Source organism: Leuresthes tenuis, unplaced genomic scaffold (genome assembly GCF_036924035.1).
Source record: "Leuresthes tenuis unplaced genomic scaffold, fLeuTen1.0.hap1 SCAF_3, whole genome shotgun sequence".
Lineage (NCBI taxonomy): Eukaryota > Metazoa > Chordata > Actinopteri > Atheriniformes > Atherinopsidae > Leuresthes > Leuresthes tenuis.
Window position 1 is genome coordinate 10942725 of NW_027325357.1, and position 24908 is coordinate 10967632.

The window sequence follows — 24908 nt, forward strand, 5'->3', positions numbered from 1 at the left end:
AGCAAAAAAACTGAAAAATGAAAGGAGGTATAACTTTATTAGTGATCCTTGCCAAAAACTAGAGAGAGAGAGACAGTTGAATAAAGTGACACAAAGACAAGCATTCGTAAACAAAATGACAAATAAACATGAGGAAAGACTGACAGTCAGACTAGGGAGGGCTAAGTAGGTAGAATCCAAATTAAGCTGATCAGAGCTCACTATGAGATAATCTAGTTATATGGATAAAGGACTTCCCTATGGCTATAAACACACCAAGTTATAAAGATGGGTGTGTGTGTAAATGTGGGAATAAAGAGCATGCACAAACTTCTTCCCAGTGTTGCTATCTGTTTATCCGTATTCAAATATACCCATAGACTCATGAGCCTTGAAAGCTTTCTTAACAGCTAACGTTTGCCATCTGTGTTTTATACTGTATTCATCTACATTTTCAAACAGAATCTGACTTCAAAAGACTGCTCAAAGAAACAGAGATATGTTGATTTGTAAGGCAAAACTATGCTAATGACAGACATGCAGTCACATCTGACAGTGTTACAACACAGCAAGCACTGTGTGTGTAGGCCTGTGCTGTGAATGAGTAACAAAGAAAAAAACTGAACCTTGGATGCTTACAATGAAGGAATCTGAAGGCTTTGTGTTGCAGTGAAGTCCATTTTGCTGACAAGAACTTGGTCTTCATGTCCCCTCGAAAAGGATGGGTCACTGACAATCAATACAAAGTTGTTCTGAGCAATCATGTGTATCTTAAGATGCAAATTTTCTGTCATAATGAAACTGGTATGTTCCACTGTCTACAGGTTTTAACTCGTATATTACGGCTTTAACAGTCACCCTGTCTCAACCATCTTAAACACCTGTGGGAGATTTGGAATCACTATGTTTTGTAAGAATGGTGTTTTATTCCTCCACTAGAGTTCTGCCGACTTGTAGATTGTCTAGTATTCATGCTCGCTTGAGGTGGTTTCTAACTTTTAAAAAGAGGTGTTGTGAATTAGGGCCGATGGAAACGTCTTTTGCAAATCCACCTGATCTCTAGCCAGAACATGAAATGCTACATTGGTTCAAATCACCAAATATTACAGTTTCCTAATAAAGGTTTGAAAATCATACAGTGACTACATTTGCCTTACAGTGCTCCCAACATAAATGAAGCTTAAGTTTCAATTTTTCAGTATGTCAGTGTCCCATGATTCCTTGTTTCTAAATCAAAATGTCCATTTTTCATATCTCACTAGGATTGATTTAGATTAAAATCAGATTTTATTGTCATGCATACATACGAAATTTGTCCTCCACTTTTCAACTCATCCAGGTTGGCACCGAATGACACACACAATGTAGTAGCATGGGGGTACGGTGCCTTGCTCAAGGGCACCTCAGTTGTGACAAACAGGTGGACTGACACCCCTCCAGCTGACACCCCTTAGCTGACATGCTCCAGCTGTGTGGCGAGAGTGGGAATCGAACCGCTAACCTTCTGGTTCCTAGCCACTCTAACCTCTGAGCTACAGCCACCCTCAAAGGTGGTGTTTAGCCATAAACACAGTAAAACACACTCTTTTCTACTGTTCTCTCACCCTCAAATAGTTATGGTTCGGAGGTAAACGGATACACATACTTACAGCTTACCCAATTACTCTTAAAAGTTTACCATGTCCTGTGAAGACTACCAGACAGAAAGGTAGAGCCTTGGGAAATGTTGCCATTGTGCAAGTGAAAACCATGGATTGTGACACAACTATGCTTTGAACATGTGGACAAACATATCTGTTACACATTTTCTGGTTAGACTTGGCTGGCAAATCAGTTCTGACATGAACGTGTTATTGATCACAAGAATGTCCAGTTCTTTTGACATTTAGAGGATAAACATGGCCAATTCTGGCTGGAAGAATATTGGAAATGTATCCATTTTAAATTTGTTGCATTTGTTCATTTTTCTCATGGACAGTATTTGGCCCAGTTTTGAGTTTGTTTTGTTTGCGTTCTGTTTCTGATTAGACCATCGAGATGACACCATTGAGCCTAGTTTACTTGCTCCAAACCAGGTATTATAATTACGACTAATATGCATGTTCCATGGAGAGACATTTTAAAGTTTGCTTTAAAATCAGTTGAGAGTTGGACTGAGACAGCTAGAATCATGCATTAAAGTTGTTGCAGCACTTTTATCTGTTTCATTTTTAATTTGTCACCCATTTTTTGGGGTGGTTCTTACTTTCTGGGGGCTAGAATTGGACCAACTGGACATGGATTATCTAAGAAGCTGCTCATAGATTCAGATTTGTTATAGACTTTAAATCTCTCAGTTACTATTGTATGACAACATGTTTGTATGTGGAGCTTTTGCTGCTCGCATTAGTCAAAGGTAATGTTTTGCTAAGCAAGTCACAGCAACACATACTTAGATCTATCTGCATGTCTGTGGAGGGGATGTAAGTAGATGTGAAAGTACAAGAGTAGACCATATTCACAAAGTAATACAGACAATATCAAGAATAGCAATTACTTAATTACTTAATCTTCAGAATAGCAAAGGGGTTTGTAAGAATCTCCGAATCATGAGTATATCAATTCAAATAGCAGTTATAAGGCAAAACAAATAGCAAAATCAGTCAAGAACATTGTATTCAACTCTCACATCCACAAATCTACACAAAAATACATCAAGTGTAAATAATTGGAGCAATGTTCATCAACGACCATATTTTAAGTTATACCAATGCATTTATAAAATTAGTTCTCAAAAAAAAAATAGAAAAATACATATATTCAGTCAGCTCTGTCAACATGGCTTGAATGTCAAAGAGAATGAGGGAGGGACCGAAGTGGAAGAGCAAGAGATTTAAGTTTAAAATATGCTACTATTTTAAATAACTGCCTATATTCATAAAATGCTTTCAAAACACTGTTGAGGTGATGCTTGAAAGGAATGAAAATGCATTATTTACAACTAAGGAAAAAGAACTGGCAAGCTCTTCAATGAGTCAGAAAGACAGAGAGATTGGGCAATTTCACTTCCCTTTCTTAGTTAAGGCTTCTCTGTGCAGAGCAGAGAAATAAAACATGCACTGAAAAAACATGAGAGTATCCAATGGAAGTGAGAGAATATACCCTTAAGATAACGTGATCAAGGACAGAAAAAGCTGCACTGGGTTATTCTTATCTGTGTATGGAGCCAGAATAGAGTGAAGTGAATAAATTGCTCCATCCTATACAGTGAGGTGGAACACTGAAAATGTTTATTGCTGATATTTGGGTGTCATGGATGAGAAGAGATTCAGGTAAAACGAAGATTTAGCAAAGACACAAACTAAATAAATGAGCACTGAAGACATTCAAATAAAGACCTTAACAGCTGGTGGCAGGTAAATAAAAGGGAAATTAAATTATGTATCATATTATTCTATCGGTATTTGTATGTTAGATTTTGTGGAATATTACATTGTCAAACATTTCACCACTTCACCTGTGGAGTCTCTGAATCAAGGAAAGAATTTCAGATGCTGCTCTTAATCTTTAGGTCTTATACATTTGACACAAAGTCGAATGAGAATGACTCTTGATTCAAAACAACCCTTGATGTAACATTAATTTCTGAGTCTAAAATTAGATTTTCAAGTCAGATCAAGACAGCAGCAGTAAGCTAAACACCACAGTCAAATGTGTATAAGTATACAGAGTCTTTCTTTTAAAAATGATTAGCACCTTACAAAACCAAAACAAAAGTTTTAGAAATGCCTCCATATTTCATGCTGACATCCTCTTTAAATCTTCTCTTGAAAGCAAAAGAGATTGAATCTCTATTCTACCTCTATTCCATAACACCTTTGCTGGTCTTACTTTTCATAAGCACACACCTCAGGTCATTGTGCGTGAACATGCAAGCATTGGCCTGTTGCCCCCAGGAAAGACCTCATTAAAATGTTGCACGCTGAAGATGCTTCTAAAAGTGGCAACCAAGACATTGCAAATCATCCCCACAGTTTAAAAACACCTCTATATCTCATGATGTAATAATTGAAGGTACCCTTCTTAAATGCAACGGAAATTGTATGACATTGGTTACAATCTTTATTGCAACCTGGCCTGTAAGGCCAAACTGTAAGGCCAGACGCTTCCTTCCCAGCAAGCAGCTCATAAACCACTCCCAAAACCTAAAGATAGTAAATCAGCAATTAATACAGAAGTAAAAACAGGGGTCGTCACACATGGTCTTCAATTTTTCTCCCATCAAACTGATCATACTGTTTTAGAGTAACTGCAGCCAGTGAAAGGTGGAGATAAATGATAGGGCTAAACTGGATAATCAAAGATCTCAATATGTTATAAATAGAAATGTGTCGTCATATCTAGAACATCTTAAGGGGACAATGGGACTTCATTCATAGACAAACCAAAATATGTTGTTTTATCAACATAGTGGAACATTTTTCAATGTACATTAAAATACCTGTGGCAAATGTTTAAATCAAAAAAGGGCATACAAGCATGGCAGAACCACTTGCAGAGTCACATTTCCATGTTTGCCTCATTTTAACATTCATCTTCTTAGCATAGTGTGCTAGAATTATATGTGGAATGCTTGAGTAGTTTGCTCACTAGATCTGTATAGCTGCACGATGTTGTTTTCTATGGATTCCACTTGGTAAGAGGAGACAATAGCTACTGTTGTAGACAAGCTGACAGGACAGTGAGATAAATTAGTACACTTGCTACTTATGTCCTGACAACGTGACTTGTGACTCGCAAAGGGAAAAGAGAACAATAGAAATAGCCCTAATAATTTTTGCTTTTGTCTGTTCGCTCCTTACAGTGCTTCATCATCACCAATTTCCCAGTTACCTTTGCATGTCACTTGCATGTCAACAGTATAAACTTATCAAACTTTTCAGTTAGGCTACACAATTACAGGAATGCTTCTCTCTCAAAATGAGAAACATAACCATCATTGTGAAGATGACCTATAAAAGACTTACCATGGATTTGCTAAGAATCTGAATTATTTGTGACAAAAAAACAAAAAAAAATTTTCAGGCCCAATAATTAACCCGATATACAGTTATATTGCATGCTTTTATGATGGAGGATTAGGATTGCTGAATTTAACGAAGTAAGTTAAACAGAGCTGCATTGTGAAAATGAGCAATGACATTAAGACTCAAACTGATGTAGTCGGCAGAGATAACACTGCAAAACAGAACAGTTGTAGTAGTATATGCAATGCAACCTTATAACATCCAAATGTTACACCATTATTACAATATGTTAGACCAGTTTGCCAGACACTACGTACATGCACAGTTTGGTCAAGCTGTGGTTGAAGTTCAAACTTGTCATTTAATTGGACTACTGCCCTTGTTCAAATATACATGCACTGGAGTGGAAATGTGTCACTGACCAAAGTATGTCAGTATGTATGTAAACGTGTGAGAAATCGCAAAAAAAAAAAAGATCTGCTTCACGATCTGCTCCTTTCACTGTAGGAGACCATTATAAAAGTAAATACAGGCAGATTCACTACAAAGACATTGTCCTTGGGTTACTTTAATAGTAATTTTCTCAAATGACGGCTTTTCAGTGACAATTTTGAATGAGAGCAGCTTTAGTGGTCTTTATTGATTTGTCTGCATTTATATACACGTAAACTTAACCGTTCTTATAAAGAGATGGAACTTTGGAGCAATTTCGATCAGATTACCATGTTCATATGCTTTTTAAAAATCTGGTTTGGTCTGTGTAACACCATTTTTCAATTGTCAAGCAAACATGCTTTATGTCAGCTACTCTTAGTAGGTACAAAGATTTGAAATAATTTACCTAACTGCTGATGAAATATCTCAAAGTTAAAGTGCATTTTACATACACTCTGGCTAATTTATAGGCAAGGAAAAAGTCACAAAAGTGACAAATAACATGCTGTGCTGTCTAGTTTTAAATTAGCTATGTTTACATTTTAGACTTGTTCTGTTTAACTAATTTTATACAGTTTTCCTACACTATATAGTTTCCTTATCTTAGATTCCACACCAGTCTTACCAAATGATTCTCCAGATATCAAGGCACACTTTCCAGCATCACAGTGCTATAAGTAGTGTAAGAGAAGTAGACAGTAAATGTACCCATTAACTTTTTGAAACTGTTGCAGATTATGCACAATTAGAACAATACTCATTACAGGCCAATTAAAACCTTTAATGTGATCGAGTTCATCTGAATTAGCTTAAATATAACACTGTTTTACATGGTAAGGACAAAACATTGAGAAGTATAGTTAAAATGGCCAGCATCATTGTTGAACCATTAGCTGCGTAGTATTTAGCGCTGAAAAGGAAACATCTATGAGTTCAAGGACTGATTGTCTGGAGAATAAAAACAACAAAAAAAAACATCTTTACAATCTCCGTGGACGGCTGTCTATCAGATGATGTATCAGAAATATACTTCCAGTTTGATTGTCGACGGGCTTCCTATCTTTGTCTCTCCCCTTTTGTCTTTGTAGCTCTGTCTCCTCAGCTGTCTGTCTTCCTCAGCTTTCTGAAAATTGAAGACTGCAGAAAGAATGGCCCACAAACAGCTTTACAAAAATGGTGGAATGACAATGGGGCTGTTAAAGCCACTTGGCCATCCTAATGCTCATCCTATTGACATTATTGATTTCTCTCTCTGCTAGCATCCTCATAGCCCTGTGGAAGGGAGGCTATCTGCTTTGCCCCATGGTGATGGTCAGCAAAGTCAGTTTGAATAGATACATGTACCAACACAATCCCAATGCAGACTCAAACACACTCACAATCCAGGACTGAAACCAATCCATACTTAAAAGCAGCAGTGACCAAAGTCCTAACTTCAAACTCCTCTCACATCAAGCCCTGTCACTCAGAGTGGAGATGAGCTTTCAGACAGCACAACAAACATTTTGCCTTTTGGCCTGTCTGCTTGGACTGTTTCCTACTTCACTTATTTTCTTATGGCAGCTTGGGCTCTGACCTTGTGTAATGTCCTCCAATTGACTGTCCACTCAGACAAATCTTCCCACTTAATGAGAGAATGTCACTTGTTAGCCAGCACCATTAGCCACAGCTTCAGTCTCTAAATCTAACAGGGAGATCACGTTGGCCTGTGTTGGATACAGTAACACACGGACAATTGAAAGAAAAAAACAAAATCAAATGCTTTTTCAACATGAAAATAGTCGCACACATTTACAAACACATTTCAAGCATCAGATTCCTCTGCATCTACAGAATATGTCCTTAAATACATACAGTATACATTCAACAGAATAATAAAATAAGATAAAATGGACCATTATTCGTCCCACAAGGGGAAATTCCAAAAAGTTGCATCGGTTAATGCTGTAACTCCCACATTATAAAAGTTAATAGTATGAGGTTCCAGGAGATGAAATGATTGGCAGAGGAATAATGGCCAAAGGCCAAACCAACCATGAGACCATCCACCCATCCATCCATTTTTCTTAATCCAGCTGAGGGGCTGGAGCCTAACCAAGATTCCATTGGGTCAAAGACAGGGTAAGGCAAGGCAAGGCAAGGCAAGGCAAGGCAAGGCAAGGCAAGGCAAGGCAAGTTTATTTGTAGAGCAAAATTCATACACAAGGCAATTCAAAGTACTTTACAGCTACATAAAATCAGAAGAAGGCAAATAAAATAATTTCATAAATATAAAAAATAATCAAATTAATTAATTAAATTAAAAGTGAAGAATGCAAATAAAATACTTTCAGTTGTCATATGCACAGCTAAATAGAACTGTTTTCAGCCTGGATTCAAACATTGTCAGAGTTCAGGCCTGTCTCACATCCTCTGGAAGAATTTTAGGAGCATAAAACTGAAATGCAGCCTCACCTTGTTTTGGGTATTATCTAATCAGGTCACTCTGGACAGGACACCACCACAGGGCCAAACAGAGACTAACAACATAAAAAATGATGCACTCTCACTCCTAGGATCAATTTAGAATCATCAATTAACCTAACATGCATGTTTTTGGGCGGTGGGAGGAAGATGGTGTACACAAAGAGACCCGATACTGTGTTTTTCGATTTCGATACTGAACATATTCCAGATTCCTTTTTCCCTTTTAATATCTTAGCCTAGAAAGAGAAGAAAATAAGCAATGGTCTAAAAATGATAATGTTTTCCTTTGAACTGTCTGCAGTAAAATAAACAGAAAGTATATTTTTCCCTGAAAACCCTTACGACAGTGTTATCACTATGCTTTCCAACCAGATCACTAGGCAGAGCTTGAAAACGGAATAATTAATATGAAAATAATGAACATTTTGAGTGCAGAAATAACTATTCACTACCTATTCACTATACATCAAAAAGTTACACTGCCTGTCCTTCCAGACAGACTTCATCATACAAAGCAAAGTAAGAGAAAGCAGACTCAGACACTACCTCAGTAAAGTGTCAAAGTGACGACTCTGCAGGAAACGCTCTTATATTGAAAAGCATCTCACCTGAGTCATGAGCCTTTTATCTTCACAATGAGATCTGGACAGAGACAAGACAGAGAGTCATTTTCCTTTTTTATTTGAACCTCAAATTCTACAGCCTTTCAAAAGAAAAAAAAGTACTCTGATGACCATTCATCGACCCATCCAAATGGAACCATTGTTTGGAGGGAAATCTCAGAAGTGACAGTGGCCCCTGTGGCCACGACATTATGAGGTAGATGATAGCTGTATTGTAAGAGGTCTTTCAGACTTTCCAGCCAGTTCGACCATCCCCTAACTGAATGCTGCCCATTAGTGCGCACACACCATGACCAAAGAATCTATAAAACAAGGAAGTTATACATGTTCACTGACCAGTGTCTATTGAACCTCTCTGAACACAAACTGTAATCAGCAACATATTCAATGTAATAACATACAATAAACACATTGCAAGTGGTCTGACTCTGAGTTTAGGGATAGTTGGACATTGCAAGTGAAGCCAGTTTTTTTTTAATAATACAATATATAATAATAGGGCTCTCAATTAATATTCTACCAAAATGTTGTTATGCAAAAATTTTTTTTTTTTAAATCCAGAAAAAAGATCAAGCTAGCAGAGAGTTTAGCGCCCAACTTTGAAGCACAAAGAGTGATTTGAACTCCCAGTACTATAAAATGCCTTATTCCTAAATATGTCTGTCACAGAGTTTGTTTGTATTGTGAGGTGTGTACCCATATCCAGGCTTATGGGGCTGACCACACCATTAGTTCTTTGCTGAATTGCTCAAATCCACAATCTTTTTCTTTCTCTGAGCAATGCATAGTAATAGCAAATCCATTTTGTGACCTGGGAACAGCTCAAGTGTATACTGATATCACTGTTTACAGAACATTTTTTCTCAGCAGTGTGAATGCTCAAATCTAAATAATTATTGTTATTGTTACATAACATAATAGTGTTCCATACATATTATCAATGTACCTGTGGACGGCCCTATAAAGGAAGAAGACAAGTACATGGAGGAAAAGAGGCTGCTTTATTAAGGAAATCAAAAACTATAAAGCAAATGCACTGCTAGGCTAGAATTTATCAGTGCAAAACAATCTAAGCATGAATGGGCAGAACGGACTTAGGGCATGAACAAAATATGAAACAATGCATGAAACAACAGCAAGAATAAGACTCCAGGATTTAGCAGGAAACAAAGAAAACTAGGTAGTCAGAACAGAAGACAATAATGAATTAGACAACACAGATGTGGAACTCAGAGACAGAAACAAGGTATGAAGACCAGATGGGAAGCAAAACCAAACAGAATGCATTCTTACAAAACAACCAGTAAAGCTAAGTAAGGAAAAATATGACAGACAGATTTTTTCAAAACACACTGAAAACCCTTAAATCAAGAGGGAAGGTCCAGCCTCTAACAAGAAAATAAAAAACGAAAAACCCAAGAGCTAAAAGCTGTGGCAATTTTAGATTTTGTTCAATACATGGCAAAAAAAATGTAGAAACTAAGTAATCTACAAGTAGGCAGTGCTTCAGTTTTAGTTTTAAAAGACAATATAGAAAGAGTATTGTCTTTTAATGTATTGTGTATGTATTGTTTGTATGTGGATTGTATTGTATTGTAAATGTATTGTTTCAGTCTCTTGCTTGGAAATAAGGCCAAAACCTCAGGCTCCATATGTTTCCTTCTCTTTCTATCTTTTCTCACATATACACCCAAAAGTGAAAGGTCAATAACTAACTAACAGTAACTCATATCGCATAAAACTCTTTCAAAACTGCAGAGTTCACTCAAAAATTCACCATCTGGATCCACAATGTTTTACAGAAAGAAGGATCATACATGTTTCTACTACTTTATTTGTTCACATTCTAAATCAAAGCTGCTAAATTATAGTAAGTGAAGAAAAGCACTACATGAAGAAGCCACGTTTAGGACAGATAAGAACGAAAAGGACTAACTGTCAACCCAAGATCACCAGCTTGTATTTATTCATTTAAAGTCCAAGTGTGTTGATTTTTTTTAGCTTCTTTTTGTCACTCTAGTGCAACACTAAAAAACTGCTGCATCCCATGAGAGGTGACCTGCTTATGTAGTGTGATACCCCTTTAACCTAGCTGTAAGCCATTCTCACCTGTCAGATCAGTGCCACAATGTGCGTTTATGTGCTGGTGGATTTGTGTGTGTGTGTGTGCGTGTGTTTGCACAGGTTCATATGTTAGCGTGTGTTGGTATGAAACTATTTATGTTTATCATGGGGCTTCTGTGCGCATGTTGGGTTTTCAGTGATTTTCATACAAGAAGAAACACATTTTTCTCCCATCTCCTGTCAACAGCCCAAAGCCATTCAAATTCATATTTCGGAACCTTCAGTTTCACTCTCTCTCTCTCTCTTATATACACACAGATATACGTGCACACGCTATAACAAAATCTAAGTGTAGAACTATGTTTACAGTAACTGCATAATTGACTTAGGCAAGAGTTTTCAGAAATGTTAATCACTCACTTAGGTATTCTCCAGTGTATATGGCATGTGTGACAATGTGCTCCAAACATTTTCTTCATCGTGTGTACTGTGTTATTTGCACAGTCTAGCACTCAAACATTCAATCAGCTGCAGAAAATTAAATGTTCTTGTGCATTTTATATAGGAAAACACCACTAACCCACCATCTCATCTCTATTAATCTGCTTTTACTCCTCTTTGCTGCTGGTTTAGCCCATTGTAATCATCACAGTAATTAATATTTACATGATGGGACTCACATAATTGAGGCAAAGTTAGGACAAGCATTATGTATGCAAATTGTTCAGGAATGATAAAAAAAAAAAATTAAACTGTTGTACAGATATATAGGTAGTCATCGGTTGAGCTTTTTGGTTTAATATAATCTAACAAGGGTACATTCTCAGTAGCAGCAGTGACTGGGCAGATCAGAAGTTTTGCACAGGAAATGTGAACCACACTTCCAGGCATTACTTGCGATAAAGCTTTTACAGTTGGCATTCAAGTCATTCCCTACATAGTTTTTGTCTATTTTAACTGTGTTGGCATGACATCTTGTTAAATTCAGTCAGTTTCATTGGTCTTTACTTGCGGTTTAGGGAAAATGGAACCGCCATTGCCCTTAGAAATCAATTGGACTGGGGTGAAGATTGGCTGTTTTGTGAAGAGAGAGACACAAATGAAAGAGATACAGATTAAGAAAGGTGAATTTAAGTTTTTAATTACCACAAAGAGACTGTCACAAAGAGCTGTCACAAAGATATTGTTTGGCAAAATTACCTAAATATGACACAAACTGGCAACAGAACTGATATAATACACTAAACAAACACAAACAGATGGAAAATTACGCAAAAAGAAACTAAAAAAAAGCTTTAAACTAACCAAAAAAGCACATATCGAATTTCTGTGAATGTTTTCTATCTTAGTCCCTGTTAGGACACAGACAGAGTGCATTGTTTCACAATCTATAATAATCTCAAGTTATATACTCTCCACATACCATATACAGTATCCATCCATCCATCCATCCATCCATCCATCCATCCATCCATCCATCCATCCATCCATCCATCCATCTTTTTTTTATACCCGCTTAATCCAATTCAGGGCCACGGGGGTCTATCCCTGCTGCCATTGGGCAAGAGGCAGGGTACACCATGGATGGGTCACTAGTCCCCATATACAGTATCAGCATAACAACACTGTATATACACATTAGACATATTTGCAAGGCACGTTATCTAACAAAGTGCCATTGTTAGATAACGTCTAAGAAGAAGAAAAAACCACCAATGTCAGCGGTAATGATTTCATCAATTGGATCTGCCATGTCTGTTCATATGAAATACTTTGTTGTGCATGGTTATCATAGTGATGGCAAGGTAACAAAAACTTTTATGTAAGTTAATAATGATGTATATGTATAAAAACAAATAGAAAAAAGACTGGCCTGAAAAGGATACCTTCCATCTCTTGACTGACAGTGTGACATAGACCACTGAAGGCTCATTTACTGAACATACCTGCATATCCTCACAAAGGGCAGGAAACTTCTTGCACTGGCAAGGATGTGTCAATGGCTATAAGTTGTTTGCAGTAGTCTAAATTAACTTAATTTCTTTTTATCATATTATCATTATGTTATTTTATATAATTTTGTTGTATGAACATTACGTCTGTGCTTAAATTGAAATGTAGGAACTTAAATTAAACAGAATGAGTGTATTTCATATTCGTGGTTGCTTTGAATATTGACAGCACCAGTCATACAGGTCACAAAGTGACAAAATATCCGTTATATCAAAATGCCAAAGCTATTATTGATAAGTATAAACCATTTCTTTTCTGACTCTTTCCAAAAGTCCTTTTTTTTGTTTGCTTGTTTCCAAAACAAAACAAAAAAAAAAGAAAATATCTGATGAATTAGCCTGTGCTTTAAGCCTTTTTTTCCCTGATTTACTTGAGTTAAAAAAAAAAAACTGTGCCTAAAGTTTTTACGAGATGTACAGGGCAACTTAAAGGAATCCTGTTTTCTTGACAAGTTTGGTTAAAACATAATGACGGCACCATGAACTCAGGCTTCCCTCTACAGAGTAAGAACTCTTTTTTCGGTTAACTGGTGAGTCTAAATTGATTGTTGGTGTGCATGGGAGCATGCATGGTCATATGTCTCGTTTATCGGTGAATGCTACCTCTGCCCCTATGACAGTTGGTACAGGCTCCAGCAACTTGAACAGGATAAAGCAGGTATGGAACATGAATGAATTCATGCACAATGCGTTCTTAAAATGACAAACTCACAAACCTGATTGAAAATGATGGGGTAGGAATAGGGACTGTGTTTTGTTTTTCAGACTTCTTAGATTGTCTAGAAGGTTAGATTTATCTATTCGCATCAAACCCTTGAACAAGTCATGTACCTGTAATTTCTGTATTCAGCTATTTTGATCATTTTTGTTCAAAGACTGAAACAAAATACTTTCTTTTTGCCTCGAGTTTTTTTTTTTTTTTTGTAAGTGTGTGTCTATGCCCCTTAAAAACACCAGAGGATAACAGGTTATAGGGTTATCAAAACACTTTATGCCTTCGGACACCGGTATACACTACAGACTTTTGTGGTCATTTGTCAGGAGCAATTGTGGGCTAACATCAAACAGTAAAAACACTCTTAATTTTATGCAAATTAATCACAGGAGAATTAACCAATACCACATTTTAAATCCAGCTATATACAGAAAGAAATGAATATATGAGCGTGCACATTGACAAACATGCACACATTGTTTGATTGTGTGTGCACACATGCACATAGTTTAAGATCCATAGTGTATTTGAAGGAATAGAACACAGTTTCATTGTCAGTCTGACAATGTAAGCTGGCTCATCATGTCATTTGGTGATTAGACCTTTGTGAACTGGCTGTTTCAGAAGCAGGGACATATAGCCCAGCATCCAGGGAACACAATCCTCCATCCCCATCCTCTTGCTTTGCCTCATTTTGCCAGCAGAAGCCCAAGTCTCCCCAGCCTCTTTCTTTTTAGGCTTGGCCAAGAGAGTGTTTAGAAAACAGTGTGTAGTGTTCTGTTATCCCTGCTTACCGCCTTGCGGGTCTGAAGATGCGTAATTTTCTCACAACAAGGGTTCCCATGATAGCTCTCTGCTTTGAGTAGCTATTAATGCCCTTTCTTGCTCAGTGGTTTGTCAAATGCATTAATCTGAGTCTTGACAAAGGCTGGAAAGAGACATATGAGGGAATCTTGAAGAGAAGAGAGGTGATAAAATAGACAAAATAAACTTTGAAGTCCATATTCACATAAGCCTTAGGGCAAATGATCTGCTTACCTAAAGCAGAGATATCAGCAACTGACCACCTACACTGAAATGTCTTGGTTTGTCTGTCATCTTTACATTGACTTCTAGTGAAACAGACAAAATTGTTTAAAAATCAAATTTTTTAGCTCCTTCTAAGACAAATTTACCTTTACTGTGCAATCATCTGTATTTGAAAAGCAATGCATTCTTCTCATCTGTGATTGGATTGCCTTTCCACTTTTTTTTCTCAGCCGACTGTGTTGAAGCTGTGGTTGCATGGAGTATGAAAATCTTTAAAGAACATTTGAATTAAAGGCACTTTTCTTGATTTTCTTTTCTTGACTCTGGCTTGTTTGAGCATCATACTGCTGCATAATCAATAAATCGCACAACATTTATTAAGAGCAATGTAGTTAATGCAATGACAGGTTCAAAGTGACACTGCACACTGGATGAAACATTAGGTGCCCCTGGCTATCCTCCAAAAAATTGTCTAAGACAGAACTTACACACTTACACAAAGAAAAAGTAAAAAGACACAAGTGCCAGTGATGTATCAAGTTTTAACTGCCTTATAAATATAAAGCATAAACAAATTATTTGATATCTAGATAGTAGGCATGCGAATATGTTACATTTACTTTTTGTCTAATTAAATCACACCTGTGAGCTTAAACTGACTACAATGTCAGTTAATGAGTGAACAACTTTACAATGATCTAATTAGGACATTCGGGAAATTTGACACAGAACTGTTTGCAAGATCAAAGAAAGTGCTCAACATTACTGAGGATTTTGCAGTGAGAATAGGAAAGCGGCTGCCCATGGGATATGTCAAGCGAAGGAGATAACCATGCAACCCAAGAACTTCACATCTCTGTGGGTAATGACAAAAGACTTAAGGGGCTCTTTGTCTGTGGGAAATGTGTCATGTACGTACACAGTGAAACAGTCTCTGGATTCATTAGATTCCATATCTAAACAAACAGCATAAATAAAATAGTATTTATGTAGCTGTGCAATGACTTTGCTTCCAACTGATTTTCTACAATGTTTCAAGGAAAACCAGACATGCTTAAACAAGGAGGTAATGATCTGTTAAACTGGGGTGGAAGTTACCAAAAGGTAACTTTGCTTTGTTTGCTTTATTTAATCAAAATAATTAACCTAATTTACCATTCACTAGTAATTAGATTCAAGATTAGACTAGATTTAACTTTGTTTTCATTGCACTGAGTACAAGTACTGAGAAAACGAAACACAGTGTAGCATCTAACCAAAAGTGCAAAGAAGCAGAAAGTGTTGAGTATGTACATGTGCAGTAAGAGCAGAATTGTAATAAACTGTTACTAACTATAAACATAAGTAGGGATATGTACAGTACAGTATATACATATGTACATTAAAAGCTGCAAAATGAGGTAAGAGGCATTATGTGATAAGTACAATGGATATACTATGGACAAGGTAAATAAATGGGTAAAAATTAGTAAACTATTGGTGCAAGTACAGCAGTAAACAGTTTAGTGCAAAATTATGATAGTTTAATAATGATGATAATAAAGATACTAGTTTCATATTTGCTACTCATTATGCATATGCATGTTTAGGTAAGACAAATAATCAAAGAATAACAAGAAAACATCAGATAGGACACTTTTTGTGATTTAAACTGATTTTAATACTGTTGTAGGCAAGGCAATCAAACCCTTGTTGAGCATTTAGTGTTTGGCCGCAGTTCACTGTCACCTTCTGGCTCAATGGTTGAATGGAGCCTTTCTGCTAACACTCCTGCATAGCAATGACAGAGTGATGATACTGATGCAGTCCTGCTGATTTTCCTTAGCCCATTCACACCAAAACCAACTCTGTCTATGCTTTTCTGCTGTGTTTGCAAATATTAACCTCCTGCTATTTAACACACATTTCTACTTGGTCTACTGAAAAAGTATCAGTTACCACTTCTAAATAGCATTTGTTAGTCTTTAGTACCATCAGTGAAAAGAAATCAAGAAAGAAAGAAAGATAGAAAATAAACCTCATATAAACAGATATAGCAGCCACCTTTAAAACCAGTATAAGAACAGGGGCCATCCCCCACCACCTCTTCTGCTCTGACCATCACGACACCCCTGTAATCTCCACCTACCCACTGACCCCTACCTTTACCTGAGCCTCACATTCCCAGGAGACATTAAACTCATAGGACCTGTTTGATTTAGGCAGGTCGGGTGTCAGTGTTCTCTACAAGTCCATGGTGAACCATGAATAATGGATCTGAAACTGGTCTGGGTCTCCCTGGGACTCCCAGCTGCCCCCTTCCCTCAATCCTGCTGTGACTGGAATAGTCAATGTCCCATTAACAACCAATGATTCATAAAGGCTCTCACTGCCAGGGAACAAGAAACAGGAAACATACACGCAGGGCTATTAAGGGGTGAGTGATAACAGTGTTCTTACTGCATTTTACTATCATATTTGAATGCATCAATAAAGTGAAGGAATAGTTAGAAATTTCTACATTACAGATACTAGATATTCGGCATTGTTGAAGAAAGCAAAAAAGGAAAAAGAAAACACTCCCTCTCATGACAAGCATCTGGCCTTCAAAAACTGACAAAGGTATGTCATTAGAAAAATAAGCTTTGGATCCTTTTTGATGTTGAATAATCATGATGTCATAGAACTGATGGAAAAAAAACAGTTGCATTGACAATTTAAAGAAGATGCATTTAACAGCGTACTGTTTGATTCTAAGGATCATGTTGAATAATGCTTTCTTCTGTCATTTTGTTCACACAATGCTTTTTTTCCAAATCTTCTGCCTTCCCTGTCTTTTTTCTCTTCCTAGAAAGCAATCTTGAACACATTATGTAAGCTCCCCCTTGACACAACATCTATATGAAGCACAACTAAGAGCTTTCCAAACCTTAGCATTACTTTAACCTGCGTGTGTATACCCTGCTGCACTTTACATGAAACAGAAAAATTGGCCTAATTTACAGTAGGTAAAGCAAAGCTATAAGGAAAGTGTTACATGAGAGTAAAAGGGGAGTGAAGTCTACACTTGTGCTATTTCGTATATTTGGATTATATTCAAAACTGCGCTTTGGCATTGAATGAAAAGCTGTGGAGATCAGTGCGTTGCTGACTAACTTGAAAATAATCAATCATTAATAAATACATACACTTCAGTATAGTGCACCGTTTACTAGTGTACATTTAATTTGTTGTAGAAAACCTGAAAAATTGCCATGTCAACCACATTCTTTAACCTTCACTTACAATGGACTGATGTCACACAAAAATGACACACCTGGATGAACTCTGAATTTGAAAACAAATTATCCTCAAAGTAAATTTGAACCATTTCATCATGGACAGGGGTGTTTTTAAAGGTTGTTCGAACTAGTCTGCTGCTAATCCACAGCAGCTGTATCAGCTTGCTATACGATATGACATTTACTGTACACTTTTCTTTGTCATTCCTCCACCAACTGTCCTACACTCCTTTCATCAATCCTCTTTCCTCACTTTTTGCCACCTCCATCTCTTAGATGTTGAAACATGACCTGAATGAACCAAGGGACAATTTCTCTATCACACTGCAGCTGATAACTTTCTCTTCCCCATAGCTGCAGACCTGAAGGAAAGGAAAATTATTGTATTTTCTGATAGGTGAGATGAATTTATCCACTTGTCGTGGTGAATAGTGTGCAGTTGTGGGTTGTTTCAATAGATAGTGTGTGACTCTTTAATGTGTACTACAGCTACAGCTTATGATATTAGGATGCATGTTGAGATATGCAAGGCAGAAGAGCTGGCAAAATATGTTTATAGGATCATACATTCAATCCAACACATACATTCACACACATTAACACAAAGAAACAGACCACAGAATTTATCTAAGGTATGTTGGTGTAATACTTTGCAGCTGTATTTTGATAGCAAAGGCAAAAATATTCAATAGAACACATTGTGTGTATTAACACCCATCGGGTGCACACACACACGGACACATTAAGCAAACGTACGGCCAGAACTGAGAATTATGAAGACCAAATGTAAAGCTCGGAATGCCAGGTAATTCCCTAAGGTATGCAGGTAGGATAAGGATCCATATAGCTGAAACCTGTCTGTCAAACCACAATGCCACCAGTGATGTCGTAAAGGAAGAACATGGGGTAAAGCAAAAATACTGTCCTTCAATTTGTTTTTGTTTTTTTTCTGAGAAAACACACTCTTGAGTTTATGGGTCTGAGAAAGTGACTTGACAAAATAATATTTAGGTGATTCAAGCTAGGAAGATCAATTTTATCTTTAAAAAATTAGTGTTGTGTTAAAGAGTAACGGTTTTTCTATGGAAAGTTTCTCTGTATCATATACAGAACTTCACAGACTTTGTGAGGAAGATCCAACATTTAAAAATGTCTCTAGATTAAACTATTGTGTCCTTTGATGTGACCATACTTTTTACCTGCATAGCGATTTCAGCAGCAGTGGAGACTGACAAGAAATGGCTGCGGCGAGATGACTCACTGAACGATAGAATCAACTTCACTCTCCTGCTGACCGATTGCCTCTTCACTATCTACATCAAGCACTACTACTGTTTCTAAAGATGGAAGCACAACTGTGCCATGGGATCTCCAGTGTCCGCCATTGTGGCCAACCTTTAAATGGAAGAAGTGGAAAGCAAAGCACTGAGCTCATACAGAGGAAAAACACCAAGCCACTGGTTCAGATAAGTGGATGACACCTTGGTCAAGAGCAAAACTTGAGAAGTGGAGGTTTTCACAAAGCACATCAACTCAGTGGACAGCAACATCAAGTTCACGTAGGAGGAAGCAAGCTGCCTTTTTTGCATTGTGCTGTGTACATCGAGGAGGCGGAAGTCTCAACACTGAGGTTTACAGGAAACCTACACATACAGACCAGTACCTGTTACTTTACAGAATCTGCTGAAACACAAACTGGCTGTCATTAGAACACTACATCACCAGGCTGAGAGTGCAAGGTTTAGGGAAAAGGAAAGTAACATCAGCCCTCTGAGAAAGTTCTTCAAACCTGTGGATAGCCAAGAAGAACAGGTGCACACATATTGGAATTCTATATGTGGCAGGAGTCTCCGAGAAACTTCTTCTCCAAACATGACATTCCAGTGCACTTCAAACCAAGGAACATCCTCAGACAGACACTGGTCCACCCAAAAGACAAAACATCCAAACACAAACTGAGTGGTGTCAAATATGCTGTGCAGTGCAGCGAGGAGTGTAGTCTATAGAGGAGAGACCACAGCGCCCACAAGGGAATGACATATCATAGGAGAGTTACCTCTTCAGATCAAAACTCAGCAGTTCACCTTCATCTCAAGGATAAGGGACACTCATTTGAGGACAGTGATGTACATATTCTGGACAGAGCAGACAGATGGTTTGAGAGAGGACTCAAGGAAGGATTTTTAAACCCAGTAGGTGGTCTCAGGTAGCACCTTCCCAGCATTTACAACACAGCATTGTCTATCCTTCCCAAGTCAGTTTAACAACCGTTCACACTGTTGATCCTGGGACCAAAACTTGCCCCTTCTGGCAGGTCAACAATTCATAGGTGATAATGGCTCAAACATTGGTCAGGGGGTTCAATGACATGTGACTGTAACAACCCTCTCTGCTTATAAGCTGATACCCCCCATCATCTATCTAGTTTAGAACTGAAGAGGCCTTTTGGATGAGAGGTGAAAAGTCTTTAAGATCCAAGAAGTCCAGCCAAGCTCTTAGAATGTCTTTATAAAAAAGAAAATCATCAATTCACTTCCTTTTTCAACTGTTATTACCATATGAATGCTGGTACAGAGCACAGAGGAGGAAAATGGGGAACTTTCATAATAAAACACAAAAAGTACTTTAGCTTAGTAAAAACACGTAGGAACAACAGAGAAGGAACTGGGAGCCAGATCATTCCAAAAATTAATGTATCTTATCAATGTCCAAATACTGCAATCACAGCTAGGAAACAGCATGGTTCCTCAAGCAAATGACTGCAAAATGTATTAACTGTGTTTTTATTAAATATACGTCACAGTAGTTTTAGTGTCAAAAGTACTAAGTTGTCAGGTTAAGTGAAAGTCAGAAGTAGTTATGGAGTTTATTCATCATTTCTTGGTTGTTGTTGGATGATAGAATGAAACATACAGCGGGTATGAAAGGAGGGAGAGGAGGAGAATGTCTTTCTTTTATTCCTCTGACTTCTGACGCAAAAGATTTTCTGAATGACAAACTTTGCAAACTTTAAAAGACTTTCTGAAAACAAAATAAACTGTGATGTGACAATGCTGGCCACTGAGCCACTGGCAAACATTGAATGTAGACGAAGGTGAGGACATGGCTAGATGACCAACTTGTTTACAAACTGAATGAATGAGAGACAGACAAGATACATAAAGAAATATTTGACTGGAAAATTTGGGTGAAGAGCTACAAGGAATTCTCACCTCTATTTTTCTGCCTCAGAATCCTAATTGGCTGCATAAGCAAACTGGCTGAGAAAGTAGGACACCATGAACTACAACCTGTCACGTGAAATGAAGGCCACATATTTTATGTTTTAGTGGCAAATGTCCTTATCAATACAAGCTAAAGCAGCTCCAAGCATAATTGTCCTGTTTATCAGTTCTATTACAAGCCTTCTAAAGGCATCAAGCTATTTCAATAAATAAACCCAGGTATTGTAGAGTTACAGTGAATACCCCATCTCACTTGATAGATCTCTAATAAACAGTGCATCCCTCACAAAAAAAGAATTATGCCATCTATTTCAATGTCTTCCAGAGAGCAACATCTCCCACACCAAAGCAATTACCGGGAGAGCTGATACACACCACTGCCAAAGCCATCATTTATAACTCTGGTTGTTTAAAGTTCCACTGTTGTATTTATCTATTTATTTACTTTCTTTTTTTTTGTTGTTTGTAGTTGTTATAAATGACAGGTCTGCCATGGATAATAATAGGAGATGTGATTCAGATATCAAATAAGCAACATTAAAATAACTATTTTGAACTTATTTTAAACTCTGAACACTGATGATATATATGCAATTATCTTTCCTACTGTATATGATGTAATTGTGTAATACAAAGTTGAGATGCCTAATTCAGACAAAACATGAGGACATATTGAATAACACAGTCACACCAAAGGATGATATAACTGTGATGAATCCAAACATTTTGAACAAGCAACAAAAACATGCCAGACTGTACCATGTGTATATCATATATCATTTAGTTCTGATAGGATTCAGTCATTTCATGTGTGTTTGTATGGTTACAGGACAGCTTCTTTACTTCAACTAAAATGGGAAAAAAATTACTAATTTAACAGAGAGTCAAAGTGTAGAAAGCACATTTGTAAAACGCTGTTCAGATGGATGTAACTCTAGACACAACCAAAGTACTGAGATCGCATACTGAAACTTTTTTTTTTCAGTCCAAGAAGAGTCCATAATCGGGGAAAAACGATGGAGAGGAAAATGTGCAAGTTGACAGAAAAACACAAAAAAAAATTCATAAATCCGTTATCCTTCAGTGTAACCATACTCCAGAAATGCAACCCACCTAGAGTGTCCAGAAGTACAGGACATCGAGTGCTTAGATATACAACCAAGATGAGAAAAAACAGCAGCCACTACCAAAAAAGATTTGCAAGCTGTCAAGGTTTTATGGACAGATGAAATGAGAGAAACTATTGCTCAAAAGGCAGGATTTCTTTAGCTTTGTTGAGTCTGCAAACCCACATCTATTTCTTGGCATGTCTAGATCGTATCCAGATTGATTTTGGACTCTGGACAGAGAAAAAATTACATTAAATTACATTTCTGCCATATGTTCTCCATGTAGTGTAACAAAGAAAAAAAAAGAAAATCCTACAGTATAGAACTAAAGAGCTCAGCCGCATCCTATTCTTTGCAAGCCACTTCATAAGCAGTAAACTGAATCAATTAAAAGACCACTTTGCCATCTTTCAACCTGAAATGTAGGGAGAAGCTAAAATGTTCCATTGTGTCTGTGTTTCCAAAGTTTTCTACACTCTTATCAATTACATATTTCTAAAACACTCCACACATTGAATGGGGCTGAACACTCACTTAAAAAGAGATATCTAAACATCCTTCTGCCATCTTCCTTCTGCTGTCACATTGCTTATTGGTGACAGCAAAGTGTGTCTGATCAGAGAATAGAGTATAAAAAGTAACTATTATGAAAGAGTGAAGAGTACATTAAAAGTTAACCTTGGCAGTTTTTTCCTTCCATGGTAAAGCTAAACATGGGTGAGATCAGCTGCTTATCATTCTGCAGCTGTATGAAGTTGTGATAACACAGAGGCATGACAAAAAACTACTGGGTGTGTAGAATGGTCATTACACTGCGTGAGTTTGCAAACCATCAGAATACAAAATGTTACCTTTTCAGAGTAAGCATAACAACTATGCAGCGTTCACCTCCAGTCTGCAGAACAGGAAAAGAGCTTTATTTGTGTCTTTTTGCATCTTGCTCTTTGTAGTTCATCCATTTCCATTAACGGGATATGTTTGCAAACCATGTGTACAGATTTGTAAACTCTGTTGTCTGCAGTGTTTTTACATCTCACATCAGTTTACATGGAACCTAATCTGAGGTACGACAAAAAAGGGTACCCAGTGCTACCTACAATGGCAAACCCCAGTTTAATGTGTTCAGTAGATTTGAGATGGCCTGTACCATGTTAGATTGGAAGTGCTGGTGAGAAAAACAACCCCCTCCAAAAGTAAATGAGCAAATTAGAAACTAGCTAGTGTCTGGCACTATGAACTTGGATATAAACATAGAAGCAGTTGGCTTACAATGCTGGTAGGTGATACGACTGTCAGGAGTCAAATTGTGAGACAATGTGTATGTCATGTTATAAGTTTTAGGTAGCCTGTCCCTTTCCCGTCTTATTACAATAACTTATCATGATGTTTTAATAATGAGCAATGTAGAAATCTCAGCCTAGCTGCTAGCTTACCGCTAACAATAGCTATTATAGTACTTAACTTTGGCACTTGCCCCCAGATTTCAATATATTTTGTTCAAAATATACACTATATTATATCAATTATTAAATATGAAACAACAAAGTGTTCATGTAATTCGGTTTGTGGTTTTCTTAATGTATTGCAGACTGAAAACGATTTAGAAGGGGTGGAGATAAAATAGTTTAAAAACTGAAAGCATAGCGACTGAAAAATAAGGACAAGATTCAGTAAAGAGTACGACAGCAATTAATATAATTTGCCAGTAAATCCAGGTATCCCTGGTTTTCCATTCAAAGCTGATGCTTGGAGCCAAAGCGGTGCTGCGAACTGGGATGGCTTCCCAATCCCCTAGCTCAGAAGTATTGTTGTCTCTTGGGTATTATCTTACAAAGCCCATTATGCTGTGAAAAAAAAAAGAAGACACAAGCTCAGAACGGTAGTAACTCTGGTGTGTACACTGACGTGCATACACAACACACACTGCCCCATACATGCACAGTCGTTTAATCTTTGCAAAGATGTGTATTATCAGTACAAATCCTTGCGTGCTCGCAGATTACTGATATGTGTGCATGCAGCTGTGCAACATTAAAAACAGATGTGACATCTTCATATCATAAAATGTCTGTGACAGATAATGTGAGTACAGCAAATTCAGCAATGTGTAAATAATACATAAAAACGCCCAAACACTTTCACCACATAAACCACTGAGGCTTATAATTCTTGTGAGTATTCAGCGAATTAAGCTGGTACAGTCATAATCACTGGTGCTGTTAGAGGCATAGGCCTACAATATGGAAGCCCGATGATCCAAATGTTGAGCACTGACAATTTGCTTACATGCACTGTTAAAAAATAGTGGATTGAAATTTTGTTCTGTCATTTTGATTTAAATGCTATGGGCAAAGGCACCACTGTTCAATTTAATTTAATTTCAGTTTCAGTTAATTTAATTTCCAGAAAAACATCAACTTTAGGTTGCTTTAAGATGGAATTACACATCACATCATTAAAACAGTAACAACTGAACCTTTCAGACAACTACTGCTATTTTCTTTTAACTTAAATAGAAAAGAGCAGCAGGAATTTCTTTGTTTGTTTATGCTGCCTCTGATGAAGTATTAAAAAGTCTTAAAGAACTTAAGAGAATAAGGTGGTGCAATTCTAGGAAAGAACTGCATTCCAGTTCAAAATGAAATCTTGCTATCCTGCTATTCAAAATAATGCCTAATTTCTGGACAGAAGAGAAAAGGGAATTATCAAAACCTAGAACTGTTTTGTAGACTTAAAAGCAGTGTTGGCAGTGCTCCTTAGGAATTTAAGGCATTTGTATATCTGTTAAGTAGCACAAACTTTAGGGTATTGTGCAGTACATGATCCAAACTTAATACATTTTTTATCCTATCCAGTCAATGTTGTCGTTGTGTTTTACTGCAGTCAAGATTGTATACAGTTTTAATTACTATGATACTGAGAGTCACAATAACTTAAGAGTACCCAACATCATCCCTCTTTTGTTTATCATAATAAGAAAATACAA

At 37.1% G+C, this 24908-nt stretch overlaps 1 protein-coding gene across 1 annotated transcript in view; it reads right to left on the reverse strand.

Annotated features, from left to right (window-relative positions):
* Positions 1–24908, reverse strand: part of LOC140303139 (cadherin-22) — a 148303-nt gene that overhangs the window by 111406 nt on the left and 11989 nt on the right. The gene's annotated exons all lie outside the window — the stretch shown is intronic.